Source organism: Phyllobates terribilis, unplaced genomic scaffold (genome assembly GCF_046119375.1).
Source record: "Phyllobates terribilis strain yellow unplaced genomic scaffold, ASM4611937v1 Scaffold_4201__1_contigs__length_63796, whole genome shotgun sequence".
NCBI lineage: Eukaryota > Metazoa > Chordata > Amphibia > Anura > Dendrobatidae > Phyllobates > Phyllobates terribilis.
Genome location: NW_027366953.1, coordinates 22,894 through 43,135, shown reverse-complemented (window position 1 = coordinate 43,135; position 20,242 = coordinate 22,894).

Below are 20,242 nucleotides of genomic sequence, written 5' to 3'. Positions count from 1 at the left end.
GTGCTTATTTTGTAGAGATTATAAACCTGTGTCAAGTATCGGTGATTTGCCAATGGTATTGCATAGACCTACTTATCTTTGATCGTTATGCTGTTGTGCTTTTGGACCTTGGGATTTCCTTGGTTATTGCTTACAATTAGGCTTTCTAGGACTATTTGGACTAGTTGCTATTTACGAACAAAGAGTAGGACAACCGGATTAGGTAATTAAGAATATAGATTAAAAGAATTCGATGATCAACTTTCCATAAGAATAATGCGTTGATGCTAAATGAGTGAGCTTTCCATCATTATAGTTTACAAACTCAACTTTTACCGTTTTATAATTGCCAGTTTAGGAAGACAATAAAAAAACCCCCTAGTTACTACTAGGTAACACAATAGGAATAAATTAATGTTCGGGCTCTCTTGGGATTCGACTCCAACTTACCACTTTACTAGTGGATTATTTAGTTGGATATCTTTGATAGGAACAACGATCATTTTACGCATGTCACCCTTCGAGTGCTGTTGCGCGAGGTTATTGAATGCTTCAGCCAATTATCCGACCTGCTTCTCTAGACTCTTTAGACTCGATTTTGTGGTCAGGACATGCGTTGTGAAATGATGAGTAAAAGATTGAAGCATATCTTAAGTTGATGGCCCTTGGGGACTTGGTTGATACGGAGCCCGGTAGTGGTTATAGTTCTAGTATTGAGCCTGATTTTGCCCACCAACCGAGTGGTTCCCCTGAAAACCAGGATGATCATTTCCTCGCTGATTATAGTTGTTGTTTTGATCATAGAGAGGCTTGAGGGGTCCGTAACCTCCTAGCGTATGGAATTCAGCAATAGTTGGGTTCTGGAGTTGCGAGCACATATCAGTTGGGTGGTTCTCGTCTGCGCATATGCTGCAGACTCTCGCTTGATTCTGATTACCAGAGGCCATTCCCTTGATCAAACTCTTCAACTCAGCCAGCTCATTCTTCCACTCAGCCTCCCGGAGCTTACAGCACTAGCTCGTTTCTTGGTATAAGTCGTGCCAAAGCTCCTGGTACCTTCATCTATCTCATGGATCACTTTCATAGCCCCATCAGGGGTCATGTTCAGCACACTACCATTGCAGCAGCATATATTATCCTTCTCTCTTGATCTAGCAACCCATTGTACAAGTGGATCACCAGCTCCTTGTCAGCATACGCATGGAACGGGCAACTAGCACGCAATCTTGTGAAGTGCTCGCAGTAGTCGTACAACGTCACAGCATCATCTTGCTCAAAATTTGCAATTGCCTTCTCGTATGACGCAACCTTCCTAGTAGGGAAGTATTTGTTCAAGAAGGCTTTGTGTAGTTTATCCCAAGTGGTAATGGTACCCGGTGGAAGATGATAGTACCAGTTTCGCGCAGCCTCCTTCAGTGTCATACTGAAGGCTCTCATCTTGATCTGTTTCTTGCTGACGTTTCCTGGTTTACTGCACATGCAGATGTCATGAAACTCGCTCAAGTGCATAACTGGGTCCTCTACCGGCAGTCCATGGAACATGGGGAGTAGATTGATCAAGCCGTCTTGAGTTCAAAGTTGAAACCGACCGCTAGAGGTGGAACATTTACCGCCAGAGGGTGAGCGTTGAGGTCTGGGTTGGTAAGATCTCTGAGTGTGTCTCCCATGGCTATTTCTTCCTCGCTTTCTACATACTCGGTATCCTTGGTCATGGATGTGGAACTGCGGTTGAGGTTAATGTTGCTGAGAGAACGAGTTTGCTTCCTTTGAGCGCTTGATATCCCTATCTCTGAAATGAGATCAAGAGTAAGGTCGTTAGTAGCACGGGTGTCGACCGTAATATAGGTCTTCACCCACAACAACCACAATAATAGTAATAATAGCTAATGCTTCCCCGGCAACGGAGCCAAATTTGACGAGGCCAAGGTCGTTATGCCTGCCAAGTTAAATTACAGAGTTTCTACTAAAGTATAGAGGAAAGCAGGGATCGTATTTGAAAGGAGGCTAGTGCGATTATTACTACTAATATGATTTTAAGTAACACGAAATAAGGGGTTTTAGTTGTTCAATTGATTGTAACAATCTTCTAACGTGCAACTGGGTTTTTACATTCAATTAAGAGAGAAGTTTAACTCGCAAAAATCAGCATAAAAGACATGGTTCATGGATCAAAGTCTCCTAATACCATGTTTCCTTAATACAGAATTGATAGTTTGTCATACTCTTTGTTCTAAGATAGCAACTAGTCCAAATAGTCCTAGAGACCCTTATTGTAAGTTGTAACCAAGCAAATCCCAAGATACAATAACACAATAGCTTTAAGATCAAAGATAGTAGGTTAATGCAATACAATTGGAAAATCACCGATACTCGACATGAATTCAGAATCTCTACACCATAAACACTCACAATAGTTCATGTAGATAGTGGATTGCTACAAAAAGATTAGACTTTTACAAATAGAATAATCTAATATAGCAATATGCATGAGGAAAATCAACCTAGTTTGCAACCTAGATTAAACTAACATCACACAATAAGCAATTAAAAACAAGAGATAAAGAAACAAATACTTCAATTGCATAAGAAAAACATGAGTTTATAGCCTCGCCATGAAACCAAGCCCGAAAGCTTCAAGGTTTGAGTAAACAATGGTGAATTTAGTTCATCATCTTTTTCAAAACCTAAACAAAGGTGTGAAATTAGAGAATTCCCAACCCTAGAAAATACTAAAACAACTCCTTAAATTGTCTCCTAGGAAAATTTGAAAATAAAACATTCAAAATAAATAAAACAAGATAAATCCCGAATTGATTCGGGCCTTCCAAGATACGCGACCGGCGATCGCAGTTTGTGACCCGCGGTCGCGGTTACAGCTTCTGGGACGACTGGTGAAAAGGCTTAACCGCGGTCGCGGGCTTGTGGACCGACGGTTGTGGTTGGTCACCCGCAGTCGCTGTTTTTGGTCCGCGGTCGCGGCCTTCAGTAATAGTCTCTCTTCTCTTCTATTCAATGGTCGAAGCACGGTCGTTGTATTTGGTCCGCGGTCGCGGCACTTTCTACACTTCTTATCCACTAGGAATAGCCGATTAAGTTCCAAACGGAGTCACCAATATGTGTGCGAAATAGCGCTATCGAGCTTCCTGCGAATTCATATAATATAAACTCCGAATCGAATTCCCGGAATATCACTCAAAAAACACCTAAACACCACTATTCCTAAACTAATAACCGTTAGTTATACAATACGTAATCTCTCTATTACCTATTGGGATGTCAAGAATAGTACAATCTTTGATGATGAACACAACCTCATTTTATACCCCCATGGAATAGCTGGCTATGCTTAAAAGGTCAAACTTGAGGTTTTTGTACCAACTTTACATTCTCAACCATGACGAAGTCATATATACTTACAATACCTATACCAGTTACTTCTCCTGTTCTCTCGTTTGCAAAAAGTAATTCCATTTCATGTGACCTGAGCATGCACTATCTATGTACCAGGAACACTTCCTCATTGTCCCATGTATATATGATATCAATTCTTACAAATCCAAGTAAGCTTAGGCTTACTAGGTTTTGGGTGACACTTCTATGCTTGGTTGTTTTAGCATGTAAATGTATTTCAGGCCTCGGTGTCTTTTGTATGTTCTGAACAGGTTGAGCATTGTAGGTTCTTTAAAACATAAGCTTACTAGCATAGTATTCATTCTTATAGTACCCTTTCTTCCCGTAATGTCAACAAATCCTATGACATGCCAAGTTCATATATTTGCATTGGCCTAGCCATTTGGGTTTTTTTTTCCTTCGAGTTTGCAAATTGATTTTACAAGGTTTCTTGTTTTGGACTTGTTTAAGCCACATTGAATATGCCTTCCGTAGAACCAGGCTTTGGTCACAAGTATGAGAGTCTTTGCCCTTCACTTTGGATTGTAATGTTTTAGTCCATAAGTGGGATCTTTACACTATTTGTCAGGGGTCGGAGAGACCTTTCGTACACCATTGTATTTTTCCTCGGATGGATTTTCAAATTGTTAAATTAACCGATTCCATGATGAGAAGTAGACCATTCAAAGAAGAAAACTTTCTCTTTTTTGACCTTGGCCATTAATAACTCATCATTCCAAGCTTTCTTTTTCTTTCATCATGAAGCTTAAGAGTCTCATTCTCATTCAAAAGTTTTTCTTGAAGATATTTCTTCTTCCATCTTGGGACACTTGGTACCCGTACAAGAGGTCAAGGAGCAAACCTTCTCAAGGTACTTCACCTTTTCTGCCAAGACATTGTTGTTTTCTAGCAGATTAGAGATGGTCTCCTCTTTTTCCTGAACTATGACATACAATTCCTACATCTCACCACCAAGTTAGTTAAGGATATTTATGAGTTAGTATTTGTATGTTTTTTTAATTTCAATAAGATTTCAGACTCTGTTACCTCATCCTCATTTATTTCCTCCGTACCCATCAAACAAACATCATCAAATGTGAGGGAAGTTTCCTGATAGAGTTACATTCACCCCATATGGCGATAAAATTTGTGTATTTGTTGATTAGAATGAGGTTCCCCAACCTTCTTCTTGAAGAAGTTCCTAGCAAAGTGTCCCTTCTTTTGGCAGTGGTAGCACACCCTTTCTCTCGGATATTTGATTCCCTCATTGCTGCATTGTTGTGTGTCTCTTTATCCTTTACAAACTTTCTTGAATGTTTTGTTAATGAAAGCTAATTCTTCCTCAATCGCTTCTTCACCTTCTTCCAATCTGAGCTAAGTCGAAAGCCTTCTAGATTTTTTAGCGCGATACTCCGGCTATTCTTCGATTCTCTTGTTGTTGTCTTTTGTTGTTGTATTTTAGCACTGCTATGCGGACGAGAAACTAGTTCCTTGAGGGTTATACTTTTGATCTCATTCTGAGCTTGTAATGCTAGTGAGATGGAATCCCACTTGGATTCTATGGATTTAACGAGGGGTAAGATCAAGATAAAAAAGCGAGTGTAACAAGATATCAACGTGAATGTTACACTTACTCTATAGTCAATGAAAAAGAGCTATAAAGCTAGTATCCAGAGACTAGCTCTCAAAAAAAGCGAGTATAGATATGAGTGATTCTCTTGTTGAAAACCTTAATAGAGTAGCTTTCAATCGACTTACTCTTAGAGAAGAGTAGCTCGATTGACTAGCTTTAGTGTTTACAAAAGGAAGTTAAAAATACTTTTGAGCGAGTCTTTTCCCTTTAAGTTAGCACAACACGCTAGAGAGAGTATGCTATAAATTCGGAATAACAAGGGAAAGCCACAATATTAATCTTAAATGGTTAAATGAAAGATTCAGCTCAATATGCACAGACAGATTTGGTAAGGTGAGAACCATTGGCAATAATACCTGCCCGAGATGAATATAATGAAAAAAGAATTACGAGTCCTTATAACTTTCATCTCACTACACTCGCGTTCAGCTCACTTACAACGTTTGCGCTCTCAAGTTTTAAAGACGACACTCGCTCCCTCAAAGATCACCATCTATGTCCCAAACCTTCAACCCTACTAACCTCCCAGCTTTCAGTCCTCTTGCATCCCCTCTAAGATACTCAACATACTATCTCCTAGGGTTTCATGATCCTTTTATGTTTGTGCTAGCTATACTTTCTCTCCCTCACAAGGTTTTCCAAGCTCGTGCGAATACATACAACTATTACACCTATTGTAGAAATCCTAAACTTCTTCCCAAAGTTAGAAAACTCTATACAATAGTGTAATAAAAGAGATTGTCACTGATTTCTCCTTTTTCTTGAGCAACAAACTTGTAACAAACTCTTCCACGCTCGCGATCCTCTTCCACACCACTCCACTTCAATTTTTCCACGTTGGCGATCCACTCTCCTCACTCTCCATAGGTACAAACACATTCTCCTATTCTGAGCTTCACATCTTTCCCATCATCTGGCACAAATACCCTATACGATGGTGCAGCCTAAGCCACTCGGGCAGCTTTCCTTCACTTCAAATCTTCTATCATTGAAGCATTGGGAACACTAGCTGGCAGCGACTCTCCTTGTCACTCCACTAGTCTTAGTCTTCAACTCTTCTTCACATCTTCACTTCAAAATTGTGATTCTTCATCTTTAGTGGTTTTAGACTTCCTTTGCTATGTCTTCTATCTTCACAAGGCTCAAAGCTAGTCTCCAGCTTGTTCTCTTGGTCAAAGTGACTCTCTTGACTTCTTAAGCTACTCATGTAATATTTAGAAAACACAAGATACATCAAATGGAGTGTTTATCATCATCAAAACAAAGGAAGCAATTAGTCTGAGCAAGCTCGAACTAACAAGTTCAGGGCTTGCAAGAATTGGTGAATAATCTTCTAGTCAGGGAGGACTTCCCCAAGAAACTCAAGTTGTCCGACATACCCTTGGAATTTGTAGTTGAATTATTCAAGTGACTCGCCCTTTTTCTGGACAACGTTGTCCTAATCTTTCTAGACAACCAAGATTCTGTTTTTTTGTCATCTCATCGTTTCCTATGTACATTCTCTTTAGCGCCACTCATATCTCATTTGTAGTCTTGTACCTTAGGATCTTTCTAATGTTAGAGGGACCCAAAGCCATATGGAGGATTTTTTCGCCGTGTTGCTATGTTCCAGAGTCTGGTAATGGGCATATGTGTATTCTTTCCTCTCCTTTTCCATAGATTTATTGGTCGCATCAATCCAGAGCTTTTCATTTCCATACTCGACTATAATCCACGTTTGTCCATGTAGAGAACATACATGTGACTCAAATTGCTTCATCCATCAGTCGTATTCTCTAGTTTTAAGAATCTGTGGTTTTCATAAGGATTCATTAATGGAATTATTGAAGACAACTTTCCAGTAAATAACTAACACTACAAATATAGAGACAAGGCTCTGATACCAATTATTGAATTGGTTAGTCTTTGACAGTATCAAGGAAAGTTAGAATCCTTCCCTGGAGAACTATGGAGCAGAGTTTAATACATAGGAAAGATGGACATAATACTTAGAGTGGAAAGCAATATGCATAACTAGCACTATATAAAACCACTACCTTATAATTTTTCACTAGAAGGATTTCAAGGAATACCTTTACTCACATTCTTGTTCATTACAAACCGAGAGCACGGATTACACTGAATGCTCCTCTCACTTGTGCACGAACTCAAATTCATAAAAGCACTCTTCTTCTCTCTAAACTTTGTTTGCTCAAATTAGTACTTTATCAATCTATTATAATAATTTTGCAAGCAGATATTTCTTTCACTTCAAACACTTAATTAATCCAAAGATCACGCCGCAACATCTTCTAGCAACTTCCATATCGAGATCATATCTTGCTTGTTTCTTTTGTCAAGATTGCGTGAGAGATCTGAAAAAACATCCTCTCAACCGCCTGGTTTCGTAGATCTTCTAGATCATATCTCAGGTGAAGATTCATGCCTATAAACTCTTGCCCCATTCCAGTCTTTTCTTCCTTGTCCTTCCTTCCTTGTTCTTTCTTCCTTGGTGTCCATTTACATTCTTACACAACAATTACCCGTTTATATTAAATAGTGACTTCGTCTACCTGTAATGTGTCACTGAAAAAAACCTTCTTAAATAAATGTTTGTTATTACCAAAATAAAGGAACTCTAATGCATGTACAAGTAATCAAACACCTTGTAGGGTTCGTTGCAGCAAATTATAATTCTTACTCCATGTGAGGTCACCGCCGTCCCCTTGGGCCCACCATATCGAGCATCAATATATCATAAAGCCAACTAGTGCCACATTTTTTTCCATGCAATTTTGTAGATGTCGCCGTCCTTTACTTCTCGAATGTTAGCGGAATGAATTCCTCGGTCCGCATATGAAATGAAACCACTTGCATCTTCTCAAAATCCGAATACACCGAATCTGGCGTTCGTTTGACCAAGTACATAGCCCCCTTCGAAACATAATATACCTTGTTCATCATAGTTTTTAATTCCGTAAAAATATCGTGGCATATAACCTTTGGTTTTATAGGGTTCGTCTTCAATGAATTAGTCCCCATCACGTATAGCATAACCAAATCCCTTTCATCTTGAGTAGGTAAATGTTTGCGACCATATGCTAATCCCTTTAATACTCAATAAGGAAATTGTTAGTTGAGCTAGTATTAGCTTACTATTTTAAGTTTTGATGATGAGAAATATAGTATCTGATTATTTCATGAGTTTTAAGTGTTAGAGGTCTTGCTTATAAGTTTTATTGTTAAGCGTATACTTACCAAGTCTCGCTTATAATAAATAATAAGAGTAAGAGTCGCGTTTAAGAGCTTAGATGGTCGCTTATCAGTACGATGATCGGTCTGAGAATCTAGAGAGAGACCAAGCATGCCAGAGAGATGATAAGTGAAGAAGCGCATAATAGAAAGAAAAATCAAGGAGAAAGCGCATTTTCTTATATAGAGCTTGTGATAAATATGCAACTTCATTTATTTCAAGTTGCACAAGTTGCATTTGATCTAGCAATTATAGTCGTACAGATGTTAGCTTATTTGTGCAAGTGGTGAGCGCGCATCTGAAGAGTGAAGAGCAAGCTCTACCACGTGACACAATCATAAGCGCGCTCAAAAGTGGTTCAACTGAATGAAAAAAGGTTTTCTTGAGAACCAATAGGATTTCAACTCGTGAAGAATGTGTGCTTAAAAGGTTTAAGAGAGCTTGGGTGTTTTAGTCCATTTACAATCACTAAGAGATAGAGAATTATATGTATGCAAAACACTTGTAAGAGAGCTTCAAAACTGTAATAAAGAGTTAGTGGTGTGTTTTATCCTAAGATCAATAGGATCTAAGATTCTCACTATTTGAGTGAAATCTTGTTCAACACTTTTTGCTTTTTCTTCCGTATTTATCAAACTCTAAATCACCTCGAGACTTTGTTTATTAATACTCATCGCCATCTCCGATCCAAGAATTGGTATTAGAGCTAGACCCCGACCAAGAAACCATCACTCGATCTTGAAGTTCCAACCATGCCCTAAGAAAAATATCTTAGCAACACCCACAACTTCGGGATTTCTCTAAACAAGCCTCATGTCTTGATCGAAGGCGAGCTTGACTGGTGGATAGCCATGACTTGCAACTACATCCAACAAACAGATAATCAGTGTTAGATGATCATAGAGAACGAAGATAAAAAATTACCAAACATAATCAAAGAAAAGCCATGGGGTCCCGTTGAATACAACCAGATGGAAAAAAAACGCAAAACAAGGCAACTAATCTTGAATGATCTCCAATGAAAGATATGGACAAGATTATGAGAACATATAGGTGGAAAGATATAATCGACATATTCGAGCATCAACATGAGTTCCACTCCTTTAGAATGGAGCGAGACTGAATCCATATTCGACTTTCATTCTTGCTTCCAAGTCTTATCCAATAAGATGGAATCCACAAGAGTCGTTATTGAAGTTTGTGAGCTATCCTTGGCTTTCATACATGGTGTCAATCAAATGTTTTAAAACACAAGAAAATCATGCTCATAACGAAATAGAGGAAAGAAATATGAGTGGTTGTGCTCACTGGTAAATTCATGTCCAGGATATACAAGATCAAAGGAAGATTTAAACATTCAAGGAAGCCAAAGGTACAACCCTCAAGCTTATAAAATTCTTCCACCACTTTACAGCAAGACCGGCAATGAAGACGAGGAAGACGTTGAGGTTGTAATGATGACCAAAATGTTCACGACGTTCCTTAAGAGAAAAGGTAACTTCAAGAAGTAACAAATACCTAAGGGTCCCTCACCAACTTTGTGTGCTATAACTGCTAACAAAGGGCCGTCATGCAAAGACATGCACCAATCCTGTGGTAGCTGCAAGCTCTAGCACAACTGAGCCTAAAAAAGCAATTTTCACAAACTGGGTGTCTCGGATGACAAGCCTCGATGTGGGAGAAGAAACTCAAGATAAGTGTCTTATGGTCATGGAAGACTCGGATAATGATGAGCCATATACGTATGTCCTTAATGCTTAACATTCTACCAAAAGAGGACTTAGTTACTATGTTAGAAGGGTTAATAGAAGATAATGACACCTTTCTTGCTCAAGCTATGATCACACTGAGAAAATTAGTGAACTTTGAGCTGAAACAGTTGAATTTATCCAAGAATTTACATTATGAGACTGTTGTTCTTACAATGTTATGTGAACAATGTTACGGAAAGGGTCTAAATCAAGCTTGTGATTCAACGGTCTCAAGAAAGATTGATGCTATAATGTGTAAGCTTGACTCTCTAACACAGTTATCGAAGAAAAGATTGTTAATCATACGGTCATTGTGAGAGCTAGACTCGGTCTATGCTATTCCTCTCAAGAAGCTCCGTCATGCTCTACAGATATTGCCCTTAATAGTGAATTGACTAAAAAGCTCAATTCATTAAGTAAAGAACATCATTCTTGGAAAAGCAGGAATAAATATCTTGAGGGAAAGATTAGAGTCTTGAAGAGGAACCCAAAGAAACCAAGAGATGGTTTAATAGGGAAAAAGCTCACAAGCTATATCTTAATCAAGCTAAGAATCCTCAACATCAAGATGTTAAGATTGAAAAGAAAACCCTATTTCGCCTAGGAAAGGGCATGTACGGCTATGTGACGTACAACTTGTATTGTACTCACTCTAGAAACAACAGACATAGAATGAAAGAGTGTGAAAGTAAGAGCATACCCAACAAATCATACAAATCTAAGCCTAATCAGGTATTAAATTTGGATGATCCCGCTTTCTATCAACCTTTTGAACATTCCACTAAAGACAGACCTAGAAAGACTATATTGGAAGGTTCTTCCACTAATCCACCCATGAAGCCTAAGCTTTGATGGGTTACCAAACATTAAGTCTTCTTAAATGTAGGTTGAAGTGAAGAGCAAATGGTATATTGACAGTGGTTGCTCGTGTCATATGACGGGTGACCCACAATAATTTTTTCTCATTTCAAGATAGTGAAAGAAGTAAAATTTCCTTCGGACAAAAAAAGCAAGGAAGAATCAAGTCAACGGGAAGCGTGCAGCTAACTCTAGACATTCAAATAAGAAATGTTAGTTTGGTTGAAAGCTTGAAATTCAACCTTCACAGTGTCGCTCAAATCTGCGAACAAGGCAAGAACGAAGTCACCTTCACAACCACACGATCGTCTGTGTCATCCCTAAGACTGGCTCGCCGTCCCGCGTTGACCAATACAGGCCTATTTCATGTTTCAATGTCGTTTATAAATTGATCACTAAGATCATGACACTTCGTCTAGCAAAGTGTCTAGGTCACCTCATTGATCCGGCCCAAAGCGCCTTTGTGGAGGGCTGGATCATCTCGGGCAATGTGCTTCCTCAACGTGGACCTTCGAAGGCATATGACTCGATCTCGTGGGAGTTCATTCGGTTTTCCCTTACTCACCTGGAGGCACCGGTGAAATTAGTTGATTGGGTCAATGGAGTGCATGAACTCTGATATTTATTGTTTAAAGATCAATAAAGGTCTCCACGATTACTTCCCCGGGAAGAGGGGCCTCTATCAAGGGGACCCCCTCTCCCCACTGTTGTTTGTGATGTGCATGGAGATCCTCTCCAGACTCATCAAGAAGGCGACGGTTGGAGATTCATCCCATTACAATAAGCATTGTCACTCTCTTAGGCTTACGCATCTTATTTTCGCGGATGACGTGGTTATGTTTTGTTGTGGTGACGCAGGTTCGATCCGGATCTTGCTGGGCTTCCTCGCTCGTTTTAGGGACATGTCAGGCCTCCGGGTCAATGTGGAGAAGTCTTCCATCTACCTTGATTCAGTGTCTCAGGAGGAGCGCACCTCCATCACGGCGGAGTCCGGTTTCAAGAGAGGCGTCTTTCCTTTTCACTACCTTGGCATCCTCATCGGTCCCCGTGGTCTCAAGTCCATTGACTACAAGCCTCTTTTGCATAGGATCAGCGGTTTTCTCTCGTTGTGGGCAAAGAAGACCATCTCCTTTATTGGGCGTTGGGATCTCATTGCCTCGGTGCTTCAGGGGAACGACGGCTTCTAGATGTCTATGCTGCCTCTTCTTGTCGGGGTTAGGGATAGTTTAGTCTCCATTTGTAGGGGCTTCTTTTGGAAGCGTCACAGGGTCTAGGAGGGGAGGGTGGGCTTCCTACATGGTAGGTCCGCGTTTTATCTGGAAAAGAAAACAAAATAAAACAGAATAATGGGAGAAAAGTCAGACGTACTCCCTCGGGTTGCCTCCCGATCAGCGCCTTAGTTATCGTCGTGGCTCGACGCAGTCTAGCTTCTCAGTTGACCGTCCCGGGCTCCTCAAGAGCCATCTCTTCAATTACCTCGTTGGATAAAACTTCATGATAAGGTTTTAACCTTTGACCGTTCACTTTGAAAATGTTATGGTTTCCTTTCTCGAAGAGCTCCACCGCCCCATGAGGAAAGACGCGGGCTATCACATAAGGTCCGCTCCATGTAGACTGCTAATTCCCTAGAAAGAGTTAAAGGCGCGAGTTATAGAGTAAGACCTTGTCCCCCTCATTGAAAGTTTTACGCAGTATGTGCTTGTCATGCCACGCTCTGGTCTTCTCTTTGTATATCGTCGCGTTCTCATACGCTTCTCGGCGTATCTCTTCCAGCTCATGCAACTGCACTTTCCGGTGCTCACCGACTTCATTAATCTCCATATTACAGTTCTGAACCGCGCACCATGGTTTGTGCTCGAGCTCCACCGGAAGATGACATCCCTTTCCAAACACTAGACGGTATGGGGACATCCCTTACACATACTAGAAGGGTGGAAGCAATGGGTTCCATTTGTTGTGTTGAAACCAAACCCAAAGTGGCCTTCATAACTTGATCTTATCCGGGTAGCTTCACAACATGTGACTTGCAGCCATGATGAAGGCCTTGAATGGGGGAGGTGTCTTAATGGAAGATGTAGGAGATTGTCTTCTCTATAGCATACTAGAAGATGGGAGGCAAAGGGGGTCATCCCATATGTTACCTTCAAGATCAAAGTGGCCTCCTTGACCATGTCTTCCAGTTTCTTTGTCATATCTCTTGTGAGGTGTCCTTGACTTGTTTGCCTTGAGGATGCTCCTGCATCAATATAACATGCATTGCTCGCCCAACCTTCTGGTCAAGTACCTTTCTAGAAGTTTTATTAGGGCCGAAGTGCCCCCCACATGCATAGGAGTGACAAAAAGAAAGGACAGATTGTACCTCGTTATCCGGGAGGCATCGTCGGATTACCTTATCCACGCAATGCTTTCATAAGTAAGGATCGTCCCGTACATAATATTTCCCTTCACTCTTGATTTTCTCGCGTTGAGCTTTGGTGTAGTTAGGAGGAAACTCCTCGCGAACTAGGAATTTCACAATGTGTGCGTACCATGGCTTGAGGGGGTGGAGAGAGAAAATTTGAGCTTCGGAGGAATAAATAAGCGCTTCTGGGGTCAGCTCACGGTCGTGACCATCTGTCATGGTCGTGACATCTGAATTTGACTTCTTTGAGGGGAAATCACAGTCGTGATAGAGGTTGTGACAATTTGTCACGATCGTGACATGTTGTCTCGATCGAGACATTAGTCCAGTTTTCACAAATTTCATTTGATTCGTCTTAGAGGCCGCCATCTCGGTCGTGAAGGAGTGTCTCGGTCGTGACACATACAATTCTTGGGCTGCAGAAATTTCAATTCGGCACAAGGACTCGTTTGGAAAGTAGCCCAGCCTCGGTGTTGCTTCTTCACCACCATCATGAACAATGCAGGTGAGATGGTCTGCCACGGAGTTCTCGGAACCCTTTTTGTCCTGAATCTCCACATCGAACTCACTCAACAATAAAACCCACCGGATGAGTCTAGGCTTGGACTCCTTCTTTGTCATGAGGTAACGAATAGCTACATGATCGGTGAGGATGATCACCTTAACACCAAGTGAGTATTGTCTGAATTTGTCGAGGGCGTAGACTACAACTAGTAACTCTTTCTCGGTGGTGGAGTAGTTCTTCTGAGCTCCGTTCGAAATCATTGAGGTGTAGTATATATGATGTAGGATTATCTCCCACAATCTCGGATCTAGAGTGTTCAACCAACACACACTAAGAACAAGTGTTCTAAGTGTTGTTCAAACTTGAAAACAAGCAAGAACAAGAAGAAAGAAAGAGTTTTAAGGGAAGAAATGGATATGTTCTTGAAGAGAACTTCTCTTGATATGTAAGGCACCTTGGACTTAACCTCAACACAATACAAGAAGAGAAAGATCAAAACAAGCTATAACTTAACACAACATGGAGATATACTACCATGAGCACCAAGATTTTCCCATTCAACAAGTTTACACAATCAATTACATAAACAAGGTGAAATAGGCAAGGGTAAGCAGTTTGATAGTCTGCTCAAACTAATCAAAGATGGCCCATGAGAAACTAGGAGGAGTTTTTACTCTACTACAACATCAATTCAATCAAAGGCCCTTTTGGTTAGGTCATTTTTGGCTTTTATACCTCCAATGACAAAAGCCTTCTACCAGCTGAAATATCGACTAAATAGGTCCAAAATACCCTTAGGAAAGTTCTTTAAAAGAGTTAGGGAAAAGGGGTAGAATTGCACACTTTTACAACCTAGCCGGGTAAGGTGTAAAAGTGTGATAGTTTCACAAAAGTGACATGTGCAGCCATGATCTTGATCTTGGATGGCCTTGATGTCTTCATTGGATTTGTTGGGGATATGCACCTCTTACACATACTATAAGGGTGGAAGCAATGGGTTCCATTTGTTGTGTTGAAACCAAACCCAAAGTGGCCTTCATAACTTGATCTTATCCGGGTAGCTTCACAACATGTGACTTGAAGCCATGATGAAGGCCTTGAATGGGGGAGGTGTCTTAATGGAATATGTAGGAGATTGTCTTCTCTATAGCATACTAGAAGATGGGAGGCAAAGGGGGTCATCCCATATGTTACCTTCAAGATCAAAGTGGCCTCCTTGACCATGTCTTCTAGTTTCTTTGTCATATCTCTTGTGAGGTGTCCTTGACTTGTTTGCCTTGAGGATGCTCCTGCATCATTCCCTCTCTCTTGAGAGAGGCCTGACCCCAGGCCACCTCCTCCTATGGTGTGCAATGACTCCTCATGATCATCCTTCTCCATTGATTCTTCTTGGAACTCTTCTTGGTGCATTTGTGGGTGGAAGCCTCTAAATCTGTCATCTGAGGCTTGAGTGTGCTTCTTGGTCATACAAACAAGTCTTGTGTCTTTAGGCCACTCATGTATGAGCCAATATTTCACGTGTCTTGGCACCTTGGAGGCTAGTATAGGCAAATGCAACTTGTTCTCTCGGTTCTTTTCTTTGTGCCTTGACTTCTTGTCCTCGCCAATGGACTTCTCCTTTGCCTTGATCCTTTTATGTTCTGCAGACCTAAGAATCTGAAATGGAGTAATAGGCTTGAGAGTAATTTGCTCATCATTGCACAAGAAAGGGTACTTGTTAGCATAACCATCATGCATCATTTTGTTACCATTTTGCCAAGGTTTCTCTAAGAGAAAGTGACTTTCTTTCATAGCTAGAATGTCAAAAGAGATTGTGTTTATGTAATGGTCAATTGTAAGTGTTAACTTACAATTTCCATTTGCTTTAAACTCTACACAATCATTCATCCAATGAAGCTCATAAGGCCTAGGGTGCAAAACCGAGACTAGTTGTAGTTCTTGGACTAATTCATTGTTAGATATGTTGCAACAACTATCTCCATCTATGGTTAAGTCACATACCTTATCCTTAACTAGACACTTACTAGGATACAAGTCTTCTCCTAGGTTATCTTCCACAAGTTTAGTTTGGACCTTAAGGAATTTCTTGCAACTAAGGCTTGCACCTTGTTCATACTCTAGCTCTTCATTATGCACTAGTTCATTCTCATGCTCAAAATATGGTTAAGGTAATTGTCAATTTTATGAATAAGTTCAGATTCAAGTTGTCCTAATGCATTGATTATCATGTCTCCCTTGTTAGTACAATCTTTCTCATAGTGACCCCTACCTTGACAATTAAGGCATTCTATGTTACTAGTCCGAGTGTTCATAGAGTGAGAAGTATGAGAGGGTTTAGAAGTACTCCCTTGGTTGCTAAATTATGAAACTTGGAACTTAGGCAACTGGTAGGAATGGTCCTTGTATGGCTCTCTTGGAGCTATGACTTCCTTGGGCTTGCTTTGGTTAGCACTTCCTACCGTTCCTTCCCTTGTACTGTTGTTGGAGTTGTTTGGCTTACTCCCTTGGAATGCTCTTGCCTTGATCTTTCTCTCCACCTTGATGGCATTGTGAAGAAGTTCTATACTTGTGGTGTAGGGATACATGCTCACTTCCATGGCAAGGGATGGATTCAATACCCTTAGGTACCTAGCAATGGTAGCCTCATCATCTTCACTCACATTGGCCTTGATCATGGCCATGTGCATTGCATTGTACACTTCTTCCACACTCATGCTTCCTTGCTTCAAATTCTCCAACCTTTGCCTCATTTCTCTTGCATAATGGTGAGGTAAAAACCCTGACCTCATGACATCCTTCATCTCCTTCCATGTAGTGATGGAAGGTTGACGCTTGATCCACCTCTCTCGGATTTGGTTGTGCCACCACTTCTTTGCAAAATCTTGGAGCCCTAAGGTGGCTAGTTGCAACTTCTCCATCTCTTGAAGTTGTGGCATGCCCAAATTTGCTCCATCTTCCTCTCCCATATCATGTATGAGGTTGGATCACACTTTCCTTCAAAGCTTGGGATTTTGAACTTCACCTTGCCTAGGCCATCATCCTCTCTTTGTCTAGGTTCTTGCCCTTGTTCTTGGAACCTTGGTCTCCTTACTCTTCTTCCTTGCCTCATGTACCTATCCTCCTGAAACTCATCAACATCATCATCACTATACCTATTCAAATCATTAGAGTTAGGGTTAGAAAACTCCCTTGGATAGTCCATTGGTGGAGGTCTAGGCAATGGTGAGATAATGGTTCTAGTGGGTACTCTTACGGGATCCGGCCTTAGGTGATGTGATATGGATCCATGCCTCACATCTTGTCTTGGAAATGGTAGTTGAGTGTGTGGGTGTGACGTTCCTCCAACTTCAAATTGTGTCCCTAGAACTATAGGTGGTGTTCTAGTCTTGTCTTGTTTGGATTCAATGGTGGCTAGTCTACTAGAGATGTCATTCAAGTCCTTCTTCAAGTCACTAAGAATGTTCACTAAATCAGGTTTATTAGTGATACCATTGGCTGAATTAATCATGGGATTCACCTCTTCTTGGTGAGAGTCATGATGTGAGCTAGACATGATCAAAGACAACAAACAATGAACAACATTAATGTTAGTCTAATAAGCTTGTGTTTGCTTGTGTTTGAATCACTCTACACTCTTGAATGTCCTCTCAACCTTGGCTATTTGCTCACCTTATCAATGCAATGTGATGCTAGTAACACTTGTTAGCTTGGTACACTAAGATGCTTAATCAACAAAGAGTTATAGCTAGCATAGACAAGCAAGTGCACTTGTAAGAAGATGATATAGGAAAGTGTTTAGCTCAAAGGGACTTAAGAACGTCTTACCTCAGTTATGGTGCATAAAGAAGCCCTTGAAATGCCCTTTCTTAGCCTTGGAAGTGTCCTTGAGAATTAGGCTAGGATATGTGTTTAAACTTGGCTAAGTGTAGCCGAGTACAAGGCATAGGGGTGGGGTTAGGCTAGGTGTGAGGGGCTCATGGAAATCCCCTCTCTCCTTCTTCTTTATGTTCTTTAGGACACTTGGTCATGTTCCAAATGTTGCACTTGGAGTACACAACAAAAGGTACAAGATTTAGTTAAGAAAAGGCAAGCTAGCACGTTACCCGGGGTACAAAAAGTGTGTTGCAAGCAACTTTGGGTGTTTGTTTCAAGAGGTTAATGAGCTGCAATGGATGTGAACTTTCTTGATCCTTGTAGTGGGGGTTTTTCTATGTGGAAGGCTCAGGTCACATCCAAAATGTCACGACCCAATGAGGCTGCAAAGTCTTGTGAATAGGCTAGGTCAACACTTTTGAAAAGTAGAAAATGACACTTTACCGCTTTGGGAATGATTTTTTGCTTTAGTGTTTGGACAATCTACTCGTGCCCTTGGCCTGATTTTTGTTGCCCTCAACAGATCAAATGTTGTTCTTCATGGGGCTCATAAGTGTTCTTCATTTGGTTGTGTTTGGTTTGAGGTTTGAAGCTTCAAAGTTGGGTTCTTGACCACTTTTGTGCATGAAATCAAGCACCCGGTTTAGGTTTTGGCTTTGGTTCTCTCTTAGACACTCCCTCAACTTTTCTTGGTGATTCCTTAGGCATCTTCAAACACTTCCAACTTGGGTTTTAGTTCCTACAAATACTCAAAATAGTCATTAGACTTAGACCAACAAAAAGGCACACAACAACAAGGCTTGGCTAGTGTTTTTGGGGCTGTTTTTTGGTGTGACTTTGCAAGTGTTGCAAATCACTTTGTTTTTGTTCTTTTAAGGGTGAGAGATGGTTGAAAACTCAGCTGAGCTCTGATACCACTTGATGTAGGATTATCTCCCACAAGCTCGGATCTAGAGTGTTCAACCAACACACACTAAGAACAAGTGTTCTAAGTGTTGTTCAAACTTGAAAACAAGCAAGAACAAGAAGAAAGAAAGAGTTTTAAGGGAAGAAATGGATATGTTCTTGAAGAGAACTTCTCTTGCTATGTAAGGCACCTTGGACTTAACCTCAACACAATACAAGAAGAGAAAGATCAAAACAAGCTATAACTTAACACAACATGGAGATATACTACCATGAGCACCAAGAGTTTCCCATTCAACAAGTTTACACAATCAATTACATAAACAAGGTGAAATAGGCAAGGGTAAGCAGTTTGATAGATCTGCTCAAACTAATCAAAGATGGCCCATGAGAAACTAGGAGGAGTTTTTACTCTACTACAACATCAATTCAATCAAAGGCCCTTTTGGTTAGGTCATTTTTGGCTTTTATACCTCCAATGACAAAAGCCTTCTACCAGCTAAAATATCGACTAAATAGGTCCAAAATACCCTTAGGAAAGTTCCTTAAAAGAGTTAGGGAAAAGGGGTAGAATTGCACACTTTTACAACCTAGCCGGGTAAGGTGTAAAAGTGTGATAGTTTCACAAAAGTGACATGTGCAGCCATGATCTTGATCTTGTATGGCCTTGATGTCTTCATTGGATTTGTTGGGGATATGCACCTCTTACACATACTAGAAGGGTGGAAGCAATGGGTTCCATTTGTTGTGTTGAAACCAAACCCAAAGTGGCCTTCATAACTTGATCTTATCCGGGTAGCTTCACAACATGTGACTTGCAGCCATGATGAAGGCCTTGAATGGGGGAGGTGTCTTAATGGAAGATGTAGGAGATTGTCTTCTCTATAGCATACTAGAAGATGGGAGGCAAAGGGGGTCATCCCATATGTTACCTTCAAGATCAAAGTGGCCTCCTTGACCATGTCTTCTAGTTTCTTTGTCATATCTCTTGTGAGGTGTCCTTGACTTGTTTGCCTTGAGGATGCTCCTGCATCAATATAACATGCATTGCTCGCCCAACCTTCTGGCCAAGAACGGCTCCTACGACATAGTCACTAGCCTCGCACATGATATCGAATGGGAGAGACCAATCCGGCGCTTTGATGATTGGAGCAGCAGTAAGGTGTGACTTCAAAGTATCGAATGAAAGGTTGCACTTGTCGGTGAGATCAAAAGCCACCTCCTTCTTCAACAGCTCACATAGGGGTGTCACGATATTGGAGAAGTCTTTTATAAATATTCGATAGAAACCTGCATGGCCTAGAAAAGAACGAACTTCGCGCACATTAGTAGGATAAGGTAAAGGCTGAATTACATCAATATTTTCCTTATCGACCTCAATCCCCTTAGAGGATACAATATGACCCAACACAATGTCGTGATTGACCATAAAATGACATTTCTGAGAATGCAAGACCAAGTTGGTCTCGACACATCTTTGTCGCACTAGTGTCAAGTTATGCAAACACGCATTAAACGAATCGCCATGAACTGTAAAATCATCCATGAATTCCTCAATGAAATTCTCAATGAACTCGGAGAAGATGCTCACCATACATCGTTGGAATGTACCGGGTGCGTTGCATAGTCCAAACGGCATTCTGCTGTATGCAAAGGTGCCGAAAGGACATGTGAATGTGGTCTTCTCCTGGTCTTCTAGCGCTATGGCCACCTG